Here is a 15,622-nt window from a genome sequence, read left to right on the forward strand (position 1 = left end):
TTAATAGAGATTCCTACCCAGTTGGGTGAAAATCTGTTCTTACGCGACATAAAAACGCGGGCAGGAGTTTTAATACTTTACTCCAATGCTTTTTCTGCCCATTAATAGGCGTGTATTTCATTTATGCGTAAAAATCTGCCATTGATTAATATTCTTGAAAAATTTTTCGGCACCAGCGGGGATCAAACTTGAGTCCCCGGATCTGTAAGCGGAATCCTTGCTACCTACACCACCAGAGAACTTGGTAGAGTAGAATAAATATTTACATACTAAGCTAAAACACACGCGCAAAATACCATATTTACGCTCGGATTTCAGCAAATACGCGAATAAATACGCTACAAAATATTTGTGTAGCGTATTTTGTGGCTGGTTTTTTCAACGCGCAAAAATATGCAACATAATTTAGAAGCATAGTGGCCTTACACGATAAAAATATGCTACGAAATATTCTTGTGGCCTGTTTATCAGCAGAAATTTTTTTCTGCTGTGCAGAAAATGTAACAACCTAAAAAGTTGCTTCAAATTACGCCAGTGAATTGAAGCACAATTTTGAAATCTGTAAAATCTGCTGTATGGCAGCAGTTTAAAGTTGCGTTGAAGTATAAAACGCCAATTAAACTGCTCTTTACCGTGCATTTATTGGCAGGGCAGATTTTCACCCAACTGGGTACAGAATCAAATGAAGTATTTGTTGATGGACATAAATGGTGATGAAATAGACTTTTCCTTACAAGGATATCTACTCCACCACAAGCAGAGTTGTTGATATGGTCTTTACGATAAATTTGAAAGCTAGGAAATGACAATGTGATATACTTTATGGCCTAGCATGTTTGTGCGGTACTTTACGGGTATGGATGAGTGGTAACACTGCGTCTAGCTCCCACTAGTAACGCCGATGGGCGTGGCTATGTGGCAGTAGCCGAGCCGAAGCGCAAAGCTGCGAGAGACTAGACAGTCAGTTGTGGTGTTGTAGCTTCTCAGTGCAGAAGTGTTCCTGGGTAGTTGCAAGTGCTCATCTCATGGTTAATGTTTGGTGGTTAATTCCATCTCTGTTGCCTGTCTTGGCACACTCGCGTTCCCTTTGGGGAATGTAAGATAGGGTAAAGTGTGTATCTTATGTGTTAAATGTCACGTAAGATTCTTGGTTAATGTATTCTTTCGTGTTTGTGTCACGTAATATCTTCAAGGTTAATGTATGTCACTTTAGAGTTGAATGTCTCGAAAGTGTCTCGTGTATTATTACGTACTTCGGTTAATGTATAGGTTAAAGTGTGCTTATGTTGGTTCAACGTCCTTCATAAGATCGGTTAATGTGTATGTTAGATGGTGAAAGAATCCATTCCATCTTCGTTAATGTGTCTAGAGTGAGGTGGTCTAGTACCCTCCAGGTAAAGTACGGGTATATTGCAACTTAAGTGGCGTAATATACTCTCAACGGCAAAGCTCTAAGTATCCATGAGTTGATTAGACGTAGTTAGGAGTAGTACCCAGTAGTAGGTTGCGGAAGAGGTGAGCAACTGAAGTATCGGTACGGTAGTTAGCAGTTGATTCCTCATCTGCAGGCATTGATTGGTAGCTATTGTGTAGAGGTAAAGGGTGGATACTTCCACGACCCTGGTTTGGGCCAAAAACCTATCACCTATAGTAATATTTCCTAGAATTATCCCTATAGGTGTACATCCAAGATCTATACCTATTACAGTGTAGTTCTTACCAATACCTTTAAAACAAATTCCGACCAGGAGTTAGGTAAATGTGTCTCAGAGATGCATGCTAAATCAATATTATTATTAACAAGAAAGTTTGTCAGTTCATACCTGGAGTTGAGCACTCCATTAGCGTTCCAATTAAGTAATGAAAGATTATTACTTACCATTGCGAATGACAAGAAGAAGTTGTTCAAGAAAGGGTTCCAGTAAAGGAAGTACAGAACTCTCAAAAATGACGTTTTCTTGTTTGGAATTTCTAAACATTTTGTTCACTTGAGAAAAAAAACACATCCCTACTCAGGTCAACTTTCATCGAAGATTGTCAGAATGGGGTCTGATCAAATCCCATTTTTTAGAAAGTCAGAAAATTGAATCCTCGACAAAAAAGTCGGTCGAAGTTTTACAGCTAATAATTTTCTCTTTTCACCCTTCTCTGACATTTTTCCATCCTTTCTATGTAATGAGACTGTAGCTTTATGGTCGATGTCAAACATTTACTTTAAGAAAAAAAAATAATAAATAAAAAAAATAGTGTATTGAGCCATATTGTTAAGAAGTTTACCGTACTTAAAAACTGTCTATGCATTAAAAGAAAGTCTCTCTAACAAAAGTTTCCGCCTGTCAGATTTTCAAAAGTGAATTTTCCTAAACAACGTTGGAGGCTGGTTTACATATAGGTAGGTAGGTATTATGCCTTGTAAAGAAATTTAAACTCTTTTTTACCTCTTAATTTTTCAAAAGTTGTACCTCATACTCGATTTTTGTTGAGAACTACAGAAGGACGTGGAGTTTGTAAGCAGGAAAATTCAACGATGCCAGCTTTGTCACTTTTTATGTAAGCGGCGCGATTCGCAGCAAAATGGCTTAATTAAGACGACTCGATTTCAATTATGCAAATTACGAGTAAAAAGACTCGTGCGTTTTTTATCCCCATATAACTGCAGCACCTCGATAAAAATCAACCCTTGTTTCAAGCCTCTTTTACACACGACTACGATATAATTTCCCTCGGCAAGGTGGAAGGAGAAAATATTTCCTCTGTGTTAGTATGTTACTGTTACACATACCTACCTACTCGTGAAAATATCACGTTTGGGAAATGCCACGGTGGTTTGAGCTTTTTCCTCTTCGATGCAACTTTTGGACCGGAAATTCAAATTTATACTCGGATAATGGTATCGCTGACTTATATTCGGGGATTTTCGAATACTCGCGTCTTATTTGTAAACTGCCTATAGTTTATTTTGCACTTAAGAGTACATTAATCCTTTGGTAGGTACCTGAAGTTATTGTGTTTGTATGTAATTAAGGTGCCTATTTAAAATTTATTATCTATAGGTACCCTGTTGTGTGTGATTTTATTTGATCATTAGGCTGAAACTTTGCGATATTATTTCATGTCTTCTACCTGTAAATTTATTAGTCTTACTCATCTCTTTCAAAAAATGAGTTCAGGTTGAGCGATTCTTCATTCTGAAGTAACTTGTTTATGGTCTCTATTTTCTAGTGATGGTTTGAAGAACTTCTGTTGAAGGAATCATGAATTTGTAGTTCCCTGTTCAGAACGATCTAAAATGTATTTTTTTTACTGCTTGTGACATTGAATGATTCGCCGACAGTTGATGCTTTGACATAAAATTTGTCATTTTGCAAATTAATGGAAAGTATTTAACCATTAGTTCAGTATTGCTGTGCATTCAAAATGATGTGTTGATCATTGAGGTGACGAATAATATTTGATGTGTGTGTGGTTTGTTGGTTATTGAACGTCACCGTCGCGTCGTCGTGTCCACTATAAAAAATTTTTAAAATCATGTGTCTTCTTCGGCTCAATTTGAAACCAGTATTTTCGTTATTTCTTGTTTTAATTCTGCTAGAGATCACTGAGGTAAGGATTGTACATAATTATAACACGTGGGACCTACTTGCATTTTTGTTCTTCATTTTTACGATTTTGAAATATTACTTACTTTGAGGAATTTCAGTCTTGTTGAATTCATAATTTTAGTCAACTTAGTGATCGAAAATTTGTACATTTCTCCTAGGAGACGTTGACGGATACAAAAAGCTGGTCAAAACTTCCTGTCGTGAAACAAATTAAGAAGAAAGATGGCACAATTCAAGGATTAGTTCGAAAGTTGGATGGGAAGAATTTAGCAAATATGCTTGGAATAAAAAAACAATCCAGCTTTACTGATAAAATGAAGAAAAAGATTAAACAATTGAACTCCAAACCGTCCAATTCGATCATGGATTCTCTCAAGTTGAAATCTTGATCCTAATTTAAGAAATTACTGCACTCATTTAAAATCAAATGTTTAAAATCGACCATATAAGCCAAAAATGTACTTATTATAAAATTATGTACTATGGTTCTTACACATAGATGGTCTTGCGAAGATTTTATGTTTTTGTCGGTACCTACCTGGAACGTGTCTTATCAGCAACAAATATTTCGAATATTCTACAGAAAACATTGAAAACACTTGAAAGAGCATTCAAAAATACGCCAAGAGAACAATTTTGAAGCGCTAAATTTCAATTTTTTGATTTTGGCAAATTTTTTACATGTTTTTGACTGTTGATCGTCAAATGAAAAATGAAGTTTGGTAAAATTTGATAACCATATTATAAGTACCTACCTAATGTGATCAAACTGGATCAATGTTCATGGAATTAAATGATCCAATTAGATTATTTTTCATTAGATTAGACTTCACCAGATCAAATTGATGGAATGAAATGATGTGAAAAGATCAAATTGGATTCAATCATATCAAGGAACATCATAATTCCGATGAGATTTAAGCTTTCTGCATGAAAAATCAATTGCGCAGCAGCGTTCAAGTACAGAATGGGAGGAATTTATCTATAATTTAAATATCTCTACTCTCGGTGTGAGAATTTTGTGATTTTGGCTAATTTATTAGGTACCAATGTACCTACTTCGTTTTGTAATGTGGAAGAAATTTTTTTTTCAAATTAGTTTATTCAATTTAAGAGGTAAGTAGATTATTTTGTAAGAGAGCATTATGTATGTTCGCCTTGAAAAGTTGTGCCCAAAAAGTAGTCCTTTTTTTTCTTTCATTCAGAGTCGAACCTTGAACGAAAAATCTTTACAAACCTCAAGAAACGAACTGAAGGAACCAACTACATTGGAGATAAATAGCCACTGTCACGTTTTCAGAGCCAAGAGCAGCTTAAGATATTTTGGAATAATGAATTCCTCTGAGACATTTTTTTCCTTAAAGAGGACATCCTAAGGAAACATTTTAAAGCAAACTTATTTTTAAAAAAAAGGTTGGCTCCAGTAACAAAATGGCCGAAATCGCAGATTTTGCTTTCCAACATAAGACTCGCAAGAGCTTTTCGGAACTGGATAAAGCTAGATGGAAAGAGCATTCGAAAATTAATCACGAGCCAAAATTTCAAGTGTTAAAGTACATTTTTCGATTTTTGGTGAATTTTTGAAAATCAAAATAATTTAAGTCAAAAATGAGGGTGGAAAATCAAAATTTCACCAAATTGACCTAGAAAGCTAAAATTTGGGATATTTGCCATTTTTGACCTGCCAAATCGATTGAAAACGGTTTCAAACCATTTCCAGTGAAATTTCCACAAGATTGCATCACATGAAGTTGGAAATCCGAAATTCACGCTGCACCTGCACCCCAACTTAAACATCCTATCACGTCACATTTGGCGAGCTTAAATCGGTTTGGAGCCTCCAGTGACTTTTTGAAAATTACTGGAGCCTCCAGCAAATTTTTGAAACTTAAAATCTCTAAAAAATTTAATCAAATGGAGTTGGAAAGCTGAAATTCAATATGTACAGTACATGTTAAAGCTAATTCAGACAGGTTTTGTGGCATTTTTTGAGAAAGGGAAGTTTCAAAAAAGCTGCTGGAGGCTCCAAATCGGATTGATACTGCCTGCAATCAACCTCGGAATTGATGTCAAAAACTCCAGAACTGCTAAAAAATGATTTGAAACAGTTTCCAATCGATTCGGCAGGTCAAAAACAGGATTTCCAGCTCCGTTTAGTAAAATTTTATTAAAATTTCGAGCATTGAAAAATCTGCTGGAGGCTCCAGTAATTTCCATAAAGTCGCTGGAGGCTCCAAAACAACTTGAAGTCTACATGCAGTCGACTTCATAGTACACTAAAATAAGTTTACAGAATGGATTTCGTTTTTCCAACTGCTTGTGATGAAATTTTGTGAAAATTTCAAGTTTCAAAAATCCGCCGGAGGCTCCAGAACTGCTGAAAATAATTTGAAACAGTTCCCAATCGATTTGGCAGGTCCAAAATAGGATTTCCAGCTCCGTTTAGTAAAATATTATTAAAATTTCAAGCATTGAAAAATCTGCTGGAGGCTCCAGTAATTTCCAAAAAGTCGCTGGAGGCTCCAAATCTACTTGAAGTCTACATGCAGTCGACTTCATAGTACACTAAAATAAGTTTACAGAATGGATTTCGTTTTTCCAACTGCTTGTAATAAAACTTTGAGGAAATTTCAAGTTTCAAAAATCCGCTGGAGGCTCCAGAACTGCTAAAAATAATTTGAAACAGTTTCCAATCAATTCGGCAGGTCAAAAATAGGATTTCCAGCTCCGTTTAGTAAAATTTTATTGAAATTTCGAGCATTGAAAAATCTGCTGGAGGCTCCAGTAATTTCCAAAAGTCGCTGGAGGCTCCAAATCAACTTGAAGTCTACATGCAGTCGACTTCATAGTACACTAAAATAAGTTTACAGAATGGATTTCGTTTTTCCAACTGCTTGTGATAAAACTTTGAGGAAATTTAAAGTTTCAAAAATCCGCTGGAGGCTCCAGAACTGCTAAAAATAATTTGAAACGGTTTCCAATCGATTCGGCATGTCCAAAATAGGATTTCCAGCTCAGTTTAGTAATATTTTATTGAAATTTCGAGCATTGAAAAATCTGCTCGAGGCTCCAGTAATTTCCAAAATGTTCTGGAGGCTCCAAAACTACTTAAACTTATCAGCAGTCGACTTTATAATGTGTTTAAGTAGAAGTGCAGCGTGAATTTCGGATTTCCAACTTCATTTGATGAGATTTTGTGGAAATTTCAAGTTTCATAAAATTGCTGGAGACTTCAGAACTGCTCAAAACGTTTTAAAATCGTTTCTAATCGATTTGGCAGGTCGAAAATAGGGTATATCTCAAATGTCAGCTTCCTAGGATAATTTGGTAAAATTTTGATTTTTTCCCCTCATTTTTGACTTAAATTTTATTTTCAAAAATTCACCAAAAATCGAAAAATGCACTTTGGCACTTAAAATTTTGGCTGGTGATTAATTTTTGCATGTTCTTTCGATCTGGCTTCTTCCAGTTCAAAGAATTTCTCGCGAGTGACTTAAAAATTAATAAAATCTTCGAGCACGGATTGAAGTGGAATAAACAACAACATTTCAAGCTAAGAAAACCAACAAATCATCGCTTTGTTTTCAGAAGTAGAAAAAAAAGTAAGAAAAACGAACGCAATAAAAATTAATTGCTTTCCAAAACGACGCTCACAAAGACTGGACAATTTCTCCGCTACAACAACGATATACATGTTCTTTTTTATTTCGAAAACGCCATCGTAATAATTTTCGCAGCTCCGCTTTAAGCGTATAATTAATATTTTTCCAGCATGTTACCTATTTTTCGATTGCACAGACCATCGAAACTCGAAAGAGGTCATTAGACGATATATAAGTATCGTGGTACGAGTATTAGATTTGTATGTGACTGGAAACGCGCACGTTTATTTTGATCTTTTATTCAATTACGGTACCAAAATAAGGGTCAAACTACTGTAACCTTTAGCAGGATAACTTTTATGAGATTATATTTGAAATTAAAAAGATTAAAACCAAACGAGAGTACATTTCGCTGGAGAGTTTTTTTCTCCTACCTATCTTACTATGTAAAAGGAAACCCTTACCACTTACTTTAGCCCAATTTGGGCGAACTTTACCAAACCAGGACGAATTTTGCGTCAAATTGCCATCAGCACAGGAGAGATAGGAAAACACTAGGTGAAAAAAAAATCCAATAAATATTTAATCAGAGGAAAAATTATTTCATCGAAATAACACTGCAGCGATGAGCGGTGAAATAAATTACGCGTCGGATGTCGATGAAAAATTCAGTTTGTAAAAAAAGTTCATTACCTTATCGCGCCAACTCGAGCAGGAAATGTTTTGCAATTTAAATTCAATATAATTATAAGGCGTTCGAGTATCGCGACAATGGTCGAAATTCAACATTTTATAAAAAGATGTTCATTTACTTGGGCGCTTTGTTACTTCTTTGCTAATTGGACCGTGTCATAATTTGTTCTTTGGTGGAAAAAGGAAAAACTAAAGTCCCTTTATCGAAAAACGTTACTTACCAACTTTTCGCCTCAACTTTTATAATTAAAAACTCCCCCAAAGCTGAGACTCCCTCTTGCTCTCGCTCTCTCTCTCTTATACGATATAACTACTACAGCAGCTAGAGCTACTTCGGGTGTATAAAAAGCCTTTTGTATTTTTATTTTCATCCCTTTTGTCCTACAATTTGCAACTTTTTGGTATTAAAATCTGTACTTTAACTTTAAATTGATTTAATACTTCGGACTGATTTTCTTTTCTCGATAACAATTCTCTTTGATCTATGAGAATTCTAGCTTCTTTTCTGTTTTATTGTGTCTTATGTACCTACTCTAAGGATTTTTAATAAAAACACTCGCTTTATGCTCCTACTCGTCGTATTTATAGATGAAAAGATTTTACACTCGAACCACCTGTCTGAGTTTTATTTTTATTTTTTTGTACCAGAACAGAAAAAAAAATACACGAAATGAAGAATTGGAAATTCGAAAATTTGTTATTCAAATTCGAGAAAAAGTGTTGCGATTCGGATTGAAGACTGAAGAATTATCTAGCCCAATTTTCAATGGTTGCCTTTTGAATAAAAATATTCAAAATTTATTCAACTGTTTGATGAAATTGAAATAAATGCGGGGATCCAAATGATAGGATTCATATTATTGAGAACTCTTCCCGTTATATAAAGTGCTTCCTTCGCGCCTTCCTTTATGTCATGAGCTTTATATCGACTCTTCATCTTGAATATCTGCCATTTATTTTTAAACTTTTTGCTCTTCTTTTCAAAACCCTCCTTTATTTTGGATTTTTTCGCTGGTTTGATGTCCCTAACGACTAAATTGGAATTCTCACCCGATGCGAACGAATTGGTCCAACTGCATTGCGATTTCGAATCAGAAATATCCGGTAATGGAGCTGCGTTTGCATTTGTTGATACCTTTGGTATAGAAATTATATGTTGGTTAGGTATTTATGAGAAATTCAGTATTGTAGCATTTGTTCGTTGATATGAATTATTCGAATCAAGAATAAGCTGGATTGTTTTCACAAAAATTATGAGTATCTTACCTTCATTAACACCACAAAAAATATCGCAAGGAAAGCTAATTTTAAATACGAGAATGACGAGCGAGAAAATAACATTTTTATGAACATGTGTGAAGTACGATTTATCGTTTAAACGTTTTCAAAATGCAATGATAAGCCTTCTAATGCATGAAAAATAAGATGGCCAATCAAAAAATTACCTTAACGAGAGAAGTATCTATATTATTATTCACTGTTTAATGTGATACACGTTTGCAGCAGTTGATACCGCAATACGCACTCCCATCATCCCATGTAATTAATTATACGTATTGATAGAAATATTGCGCCATGTTTCTTCTAGTGCCGAAATTCTTTGTCGGCGAATATGAGCTCGTGTGAAATAAATGATATATTTCACGATTATCGATATTTCACAAACTTTATTCGATGAAATAAAAAAAATATGAAAAATCCCATCCCCAGTGATACAATTTAGATCCTGCATTGATCGGGAAAGAGTAAATTATTGGCTCTTTTTTAAACAAAACAGTGAAAAAGTTTCATTTTTTGTCAAAATTATGGCAATAAAACCTGTTTTCTCAGTCAAAATTTTCAGAACGTCTTGCTTTTTTTCTCAAATTTGCGAAAAAAATCAGTTTCTCGTCAAAACTGCCCATTTTTTTTGCCAAAATTGTAAAAAATCCTACTGCTTTGTAAAAACCTGAAAAGACTTGTGTTTTATCAAAATTTCCAAAATAACATGGTTTTTTTTTTTTAAATGAAAAATTGTTAACATTCTTGTTTTTTTTGCCAAAGTCGCAGAAAATTGAACTTTTTTTGTGCCAAAATTTTCAGAAAGTCTTTGCCTTTTTGTCGGAAGAAAACCGGGTTTTTTGTCAAAATTACCAGAAAAGCTAACTTTTTTCACCAAAATTTAGAAAAAAATCGGATACTGTTTTGTGAAACTAAATTTAAAAAAAAAAAAAAAAAATCAGTGCCTTGTGGTCGAAATTGCCAGAGCGTCTAGTTTTTCTGCCGTATCTCGAAAGACCCTGTTGACATGATTTGCCGAAAAGTCTTACTTTTTGCTTGTCAATATTGCAATAAAATTTCACAATCTGTATTAAAAATGCAGGGAAGGCTCGTTAGACTCGTTTTTTTTTTTGACAAAATTGACTAAAAATTATGTTTTTCTACTGAAACTACAAGAAATTCTTGAATTTGGAAATTAAGTAAGGAGGGGGGGTTGTAAAAACCACTGAAATAAGTTAGCTTTTGAAAACAAAAAAATACCATAAAAACAACAGCCAAATATTATTTACTCGCGTTTGTGTTCCGGGAGGGGGAGATTCGTCTTAAAAACATGTTTTTAAATGGTTTTATGCTGTTTTTGACATATGTACATACCTATGTGTAAATAGTCAAAGTACACAGTCTCCTGCTATTTTCAACTAGGTAATTGATTTGAAATTTGATGTGAAGGCCAAGATACTTTTAAGGGTACTGACCCTGAATTTTTCAAAATTTTTTAATCCTACAATGATCTTAAATTCAATTTTGAAAATTTTAAGTTAATGTAGAAAAAAGTTCTGTCAGTGCCAAAGGAAGTTATACTAGCTGAAATGGTCAAGACCCTGAACATAGACATGATCCCCATTCAAGAATCACACAGGCACAGAGAAAACCGGAAGCCAAAAATTGAAGGAATGAAACTTATTATTGATAGACCCCATGAGAAATATGGAAGTGCCATACTAGTTAAGTTAAACATGGAGGTAATAAGTACTTCACTGTCTGATGAAAATAATGTCCAGATTCTAACAATCGACATGGGAGACTGCAAAATCTCATCAGTTTACAAACCACCAAACATAGAATTTACATGGACGGAAAACAGCAATGTCCCACCCACAAACCAGAGGATAATAGTTGGAGACTTCAACAGCCACAGCGTAAGCTGGGGATATGCTGAAAATGATACAGATGGTAACCTAGTGGAGAAATGGGCTGAAGAGCAGCAGCTGAGCTTGGTCTTCGATGCAAAACTGCCAGCATCCTTCAATAGTGGAAGATGGAAACACGGATATAACCCAGATAACATTTTTGTCTCAGAGTGAATCTCAAGTCTATGTCACAAACAAGTGGCAGATCCAATTCCACGAACCCAACACAGGTGAATTATACTCGTATGCGAAATTAAGGCAGTCATCAGCCCAATTAAATGTGAAAACCTACCTCCAAGATTCAATTTCCAAAAGGCCAATTGGGAATCTTTTAAACAGATAATTGAAGACAAGATAGACGACCCACTGCCAATCATTAAGAAAGCCTCAAAAGATCATATTCCAAGGGGAGCAAGAAAGGAGTATATCTCTGGAATGGTGCTGCACCTTATGACACAATACAAGGAGTATGTTAAAAAGTTCAATGAATATCCCTTCAGTGAGGAAACCATTGAACTAGGAAATCAATTAGCAAGTGATATAGCAGAATCTAGACAGAAAAAATGGCAAGAATTAGTAGAAAATCTGGATTTCTGCAAAGATAGCCGAAGAGCCTGGCAACTGTTGAAGATAGGTACTTGATGGAGGCAAAACTTAACAGAGTAATTTCACTCAGGTTACAGCTAACCAAGTAGCCCATCAACTACTCCTGAATGGCAAGACTGACAGCAAAAGCATCCAAACAAAAGTGGTAAGATGCATGGATGTGGAAGTGAATAACTTTGCTACTCCAATTACTAACAAAGAAGTGAAGTCCGCAATCAAATTGTCCAAAAATAGGAAGGCTGTTGGTGTAGATAACATGTACACTGAACAGATCAAACTTTTTGGACCAAAGGCAATAAATTGGATCCAAAAAATGTACAATGCCTGTGTAGAAACTTCAAAAATGCCAAGACTATGGCAACAGGCACATGTTATTGCATTACAGAAACCAGGCAAAGACGCAAATGACCCAAAGAGTTACAGGCCGAACTCCCTGTTGTGTCATCTATACAAGATTTTTGAAAGAGTCATTTTAAATCACATGGCTAACTGCATAGATGAGGGGCTAATCAGGCAGCAGGCTGGATTTAGACCAGGAAAATCATGTACTGGCTAGATATTACACTTAACACAGCACATTGAAGATGGCTTTGAAAAGAAGAAAGTCACTGCAGTAGTGTTTGTCGACCTCATAGCAGCTTTTGACACGGTGTGCCACTGACTACTCCAGTATAAGGTGTACCAACTTACAAAGGATTTTAAATTTACACAGATAGTCACTATGTTGATGAAAGACAGAAGATTCTATGTGACACTCAATGGTAAAAACAGCACCTGGAGGCGGCAAAAGAATGGATTGCCTCAGGGTAGTGTATTGTCACCAATTCTCTTCAACATTTACACCAATGACCAACCAATAGGACCAGATACTAACCACTTTCTGTATGCAGATGATCTTGCACTAACTGTCCAACATGATACGTTTGTGGAGGTGGAGGACACACTAAACCAGGCTATAGAAGAACTAGACACATACCTACTATAAAGATAACCACCTCAAACCAAATCCAACAAAGACAGAGACATGCTCTTTTCATCTCAGAAATCGTGAAGCAAAGTGACAATTGAATATTCAATGGGATGGAACAGATCTGAAGCATGCAGATAACCTCAAATACCTGGGTGTAACCTTAGATAGGTCCTTGACCTACAAAAGGCACTGTGAGGCAACTAAAATGAAAGTTGCAGCCAGAACAAATACATATAATTCGCAAACTAGCAGGCAGCAGTTGGGGAGCTAAGCCCCAAGTTACGAGAGCATCTGCACCGGCACTGTTCTACTCAGTGGGAGAGTATGCCTGCCCTGTTTGGAGTCGTTCAGCACATGCAAGCAAAGTTGATATACCCTTAAACGAAGCATGTAGATTGGTGACAGGGTGCCTACGCCCAACACCATTGAATAACCTATATGAGTTGAGTGGAATTGCCCTACCAGCAGTCAGAAGTGAAGTTGCATCCATGGTAGAGAAGACAAAGGTGCTAAAGAATCCACTGCATCCTATGTATGGACATGAAGAACTGACAGAAACCCACCTCAGATCTAGACACAGTTTCATGAAAACAGTTGAAGAACTAAAAGATACTCCTAGCACAGATAGATGTCAGGATGTCGCATATGGAATGCAGGTGGCTAGGGAAGAACTATGCAGGAAGCCCTACCAAGTGGAGAATACTTGAAATATGGACTAGCTGTGGAAAACACTTAACAGATTGAGGAGCGGAGTCACAAGGTCAATGTACATACAACCTTCATAGATGGCAGTTGGCTGATGATGATCTGTGTGAATGCTGCAATGTTCAGACTGACAGGCACTTATTTGAGTGTGAATTATCAGGAAAAATCGATCCTGGAAAATTAAATGGGACACTTGATGATGAAGCAGTTAGATTCTTGGAGTACTGGAAGGAGAGGGGTATTTAGATTTAGATGTAGATTAAGATTTAGATTGAGTTTTTCATGTTAATTTAGGCATGTTGACTGGATACGAGAAAAAAAAAGCGCAAGTTTTCAATTTCTCCAGAATTTTGAATGTGCTCCAGAAGGCATGAATATGAAGTTGGGCAGCTAAAAATTGAGTTGTGGTCAATTTTACCCCAGCTGTTTAACGAATTTATCCACATTTGAGGTAATTTCCAAAATTTTTTCGCAAGGGAAATTTTTGATTTTTAGGATATTTTTATCAGGTATGAAAAAAGCTGACCAGTCAAAAAACCACTCTTGAGATACCACTCCCAAAATCAGCTCAATAAATGTGAATAAAGTCGTTTAACAGGTTGAGTATAACACACAACTCGATTTTTAGCTGCCCAATTTCATAATCATTCACGCCTTTTGGAGCATATTCAAAATTTTGGAGAGGTTGAAAAATCACGCTGGAGGCTCCAGAATGGCTGGAAATGACGATATTTCGATTTGGTAAATTAATATCAGTTTTAGGACTTATGTTGATCATTTTTACTGATTAAGTAAGTACGTATGTACTTAACAGTTAATTTTGAATTTACAGACGTTCGCCAAGTATCGAAAAATGAATTTGAAAAATGAATTAGTTGGGCGGAGTTTTTGCCTTTTTATGAGTGGTGCGGGTTCTGCGCCAGGAGGAGTTGAAAATCAGAAATTGTCACAGGATCCGAAGATCACGAATATGCCCAAAGCTCTGACCGAATTCGCAAACCAATCAATAATATTTGAATATTATGTAGTTTTTACCTCACTGAAAAGATTACGACGGTGATAAGTTTGAAATAACCTCCATCTACGAGATGAGGATCGGAAATTGGCGAAACAGTAACACTACTTTGGGGTCAAACGTTGAATATCCAATAAGCTCCGTACTTTCGCGTACATTATTGATGGTCATAAACAAATAGTAAGTGAAAAAGTTGTACAACGATTTCATCCCTACCATTGGTTTGCAAATCAACATACGCGAATTCGTTTCAATAAGGCATAAGGCCCATCTGCGCGAAGCTGTTAACTCGATAAAGCTTACCGCAAGCAAATACCTTCCTATGTTAGCCAGAGCTACTCTAAGAAAAAGGCAAAAATGGAAAACGCCAACCAATGCGAACAAGTTGAAAAGGAAAACCTTTTTTTTAAAAGTTATTGATATGCAGCTCTTGAGCAAAAGAGAAAAACTTCAATAAAAGAATCAACGCTTCAGTCACGTTCCGGTATCATAGATAAGTGGTTTGTGGTACATCGACACCAGAAAACCGAGCTCGCTACGCCATCAGGAAGTTAAAAGATGCTCGAAAACAAAGTTAAACGAATAAAGAAAATCAATTTATATTTGGAAGTGCTTCGAGGCAACAGATGCCGGAGGAAACGTTACTTCCATAACTTAAACAAGACTTTTTCTTCGCCCACCAACTCAAGCGAACGCACCGAGAGGTTTTTCCACGAGGAGAGAAATAAAAAAAAAAAAAAAAAAAAAACGAGTTAAAATTAATGTAAGTTAAGTATAAGAATATAAGTATACGTAAAAGTCGACAGAGTATAAAATGAAAAACCTTGTTTGACTCAGAAATTGGATCGTTTACTCGTCATTCGTCAATATTGTGAAATGCGCGGAGTCGAAGGCGATGCTTTCTCTGCACAGTGATGAGATAGAAGAGATATACATAAACGAGCATGAAAATAGCTTTAAATTATTCCATTTACGACGACAAACTTTTCACCAACGTTTTGATTTACTTACTCGCTGTTAATGCTGCCGCTTGATTCATTTGCGCGAAATCAATTTACTTAGCCGTTACTTTATTAATTCTCAGAACTCGGTTCGGTCTTAATCTCGTGTTTGCCACATTTTAGGGCATTAATGCTGCGATGACGATGACGTGTAGTAGAAAGTCATACCTACTTACTTAGTACTTGCTAAGTACATAGTTAGTACACTTTTCTTATCACCATTGTAATGCAATATTTTCCCATTTATTTTGGAATAGG

General features: G+C 35.9%; 1 long non-coding RNA gene across 2 annotated transcripts in view; it reads left to right on the forward strand.

Moving 5' to 3' along the window:
- The window catches only part of LOC135848503 (uncharacterized), a 66,468-nt gene extending 51,357 nt beyond the window's left edge, over positions 1-15,111 (forward strand). The window contains exon 2 of one of the 2 annotated variants that reach the window (XR_010559367.1): positions 15,081-15,111. This is a non-coding gene — a long non-coding RNA (uncharacterized LOC135848503). The remainder of the gene's footprint in view (positions 1-15,080) is intronic. The other variant, XR_010559366.1, reaches the window with a different exon arrangement.
- Positions 15,112-15,622: the final 511 nt, after the last annotated feature.

Source organism: Planococcus citri, chromosome 5 (assembly GCF_950023065.1).
Source record: "Planococcus citri chromosome 5, ihPlaCitr1.1, whole genome shotgun sequence".
NCBI classification, from domain to species: Eukaryota; Metazoa; Arthropoda; class Insecta; order Hemiptera; family Pseudococcidae; genus Planococcus; species Planococcus citri.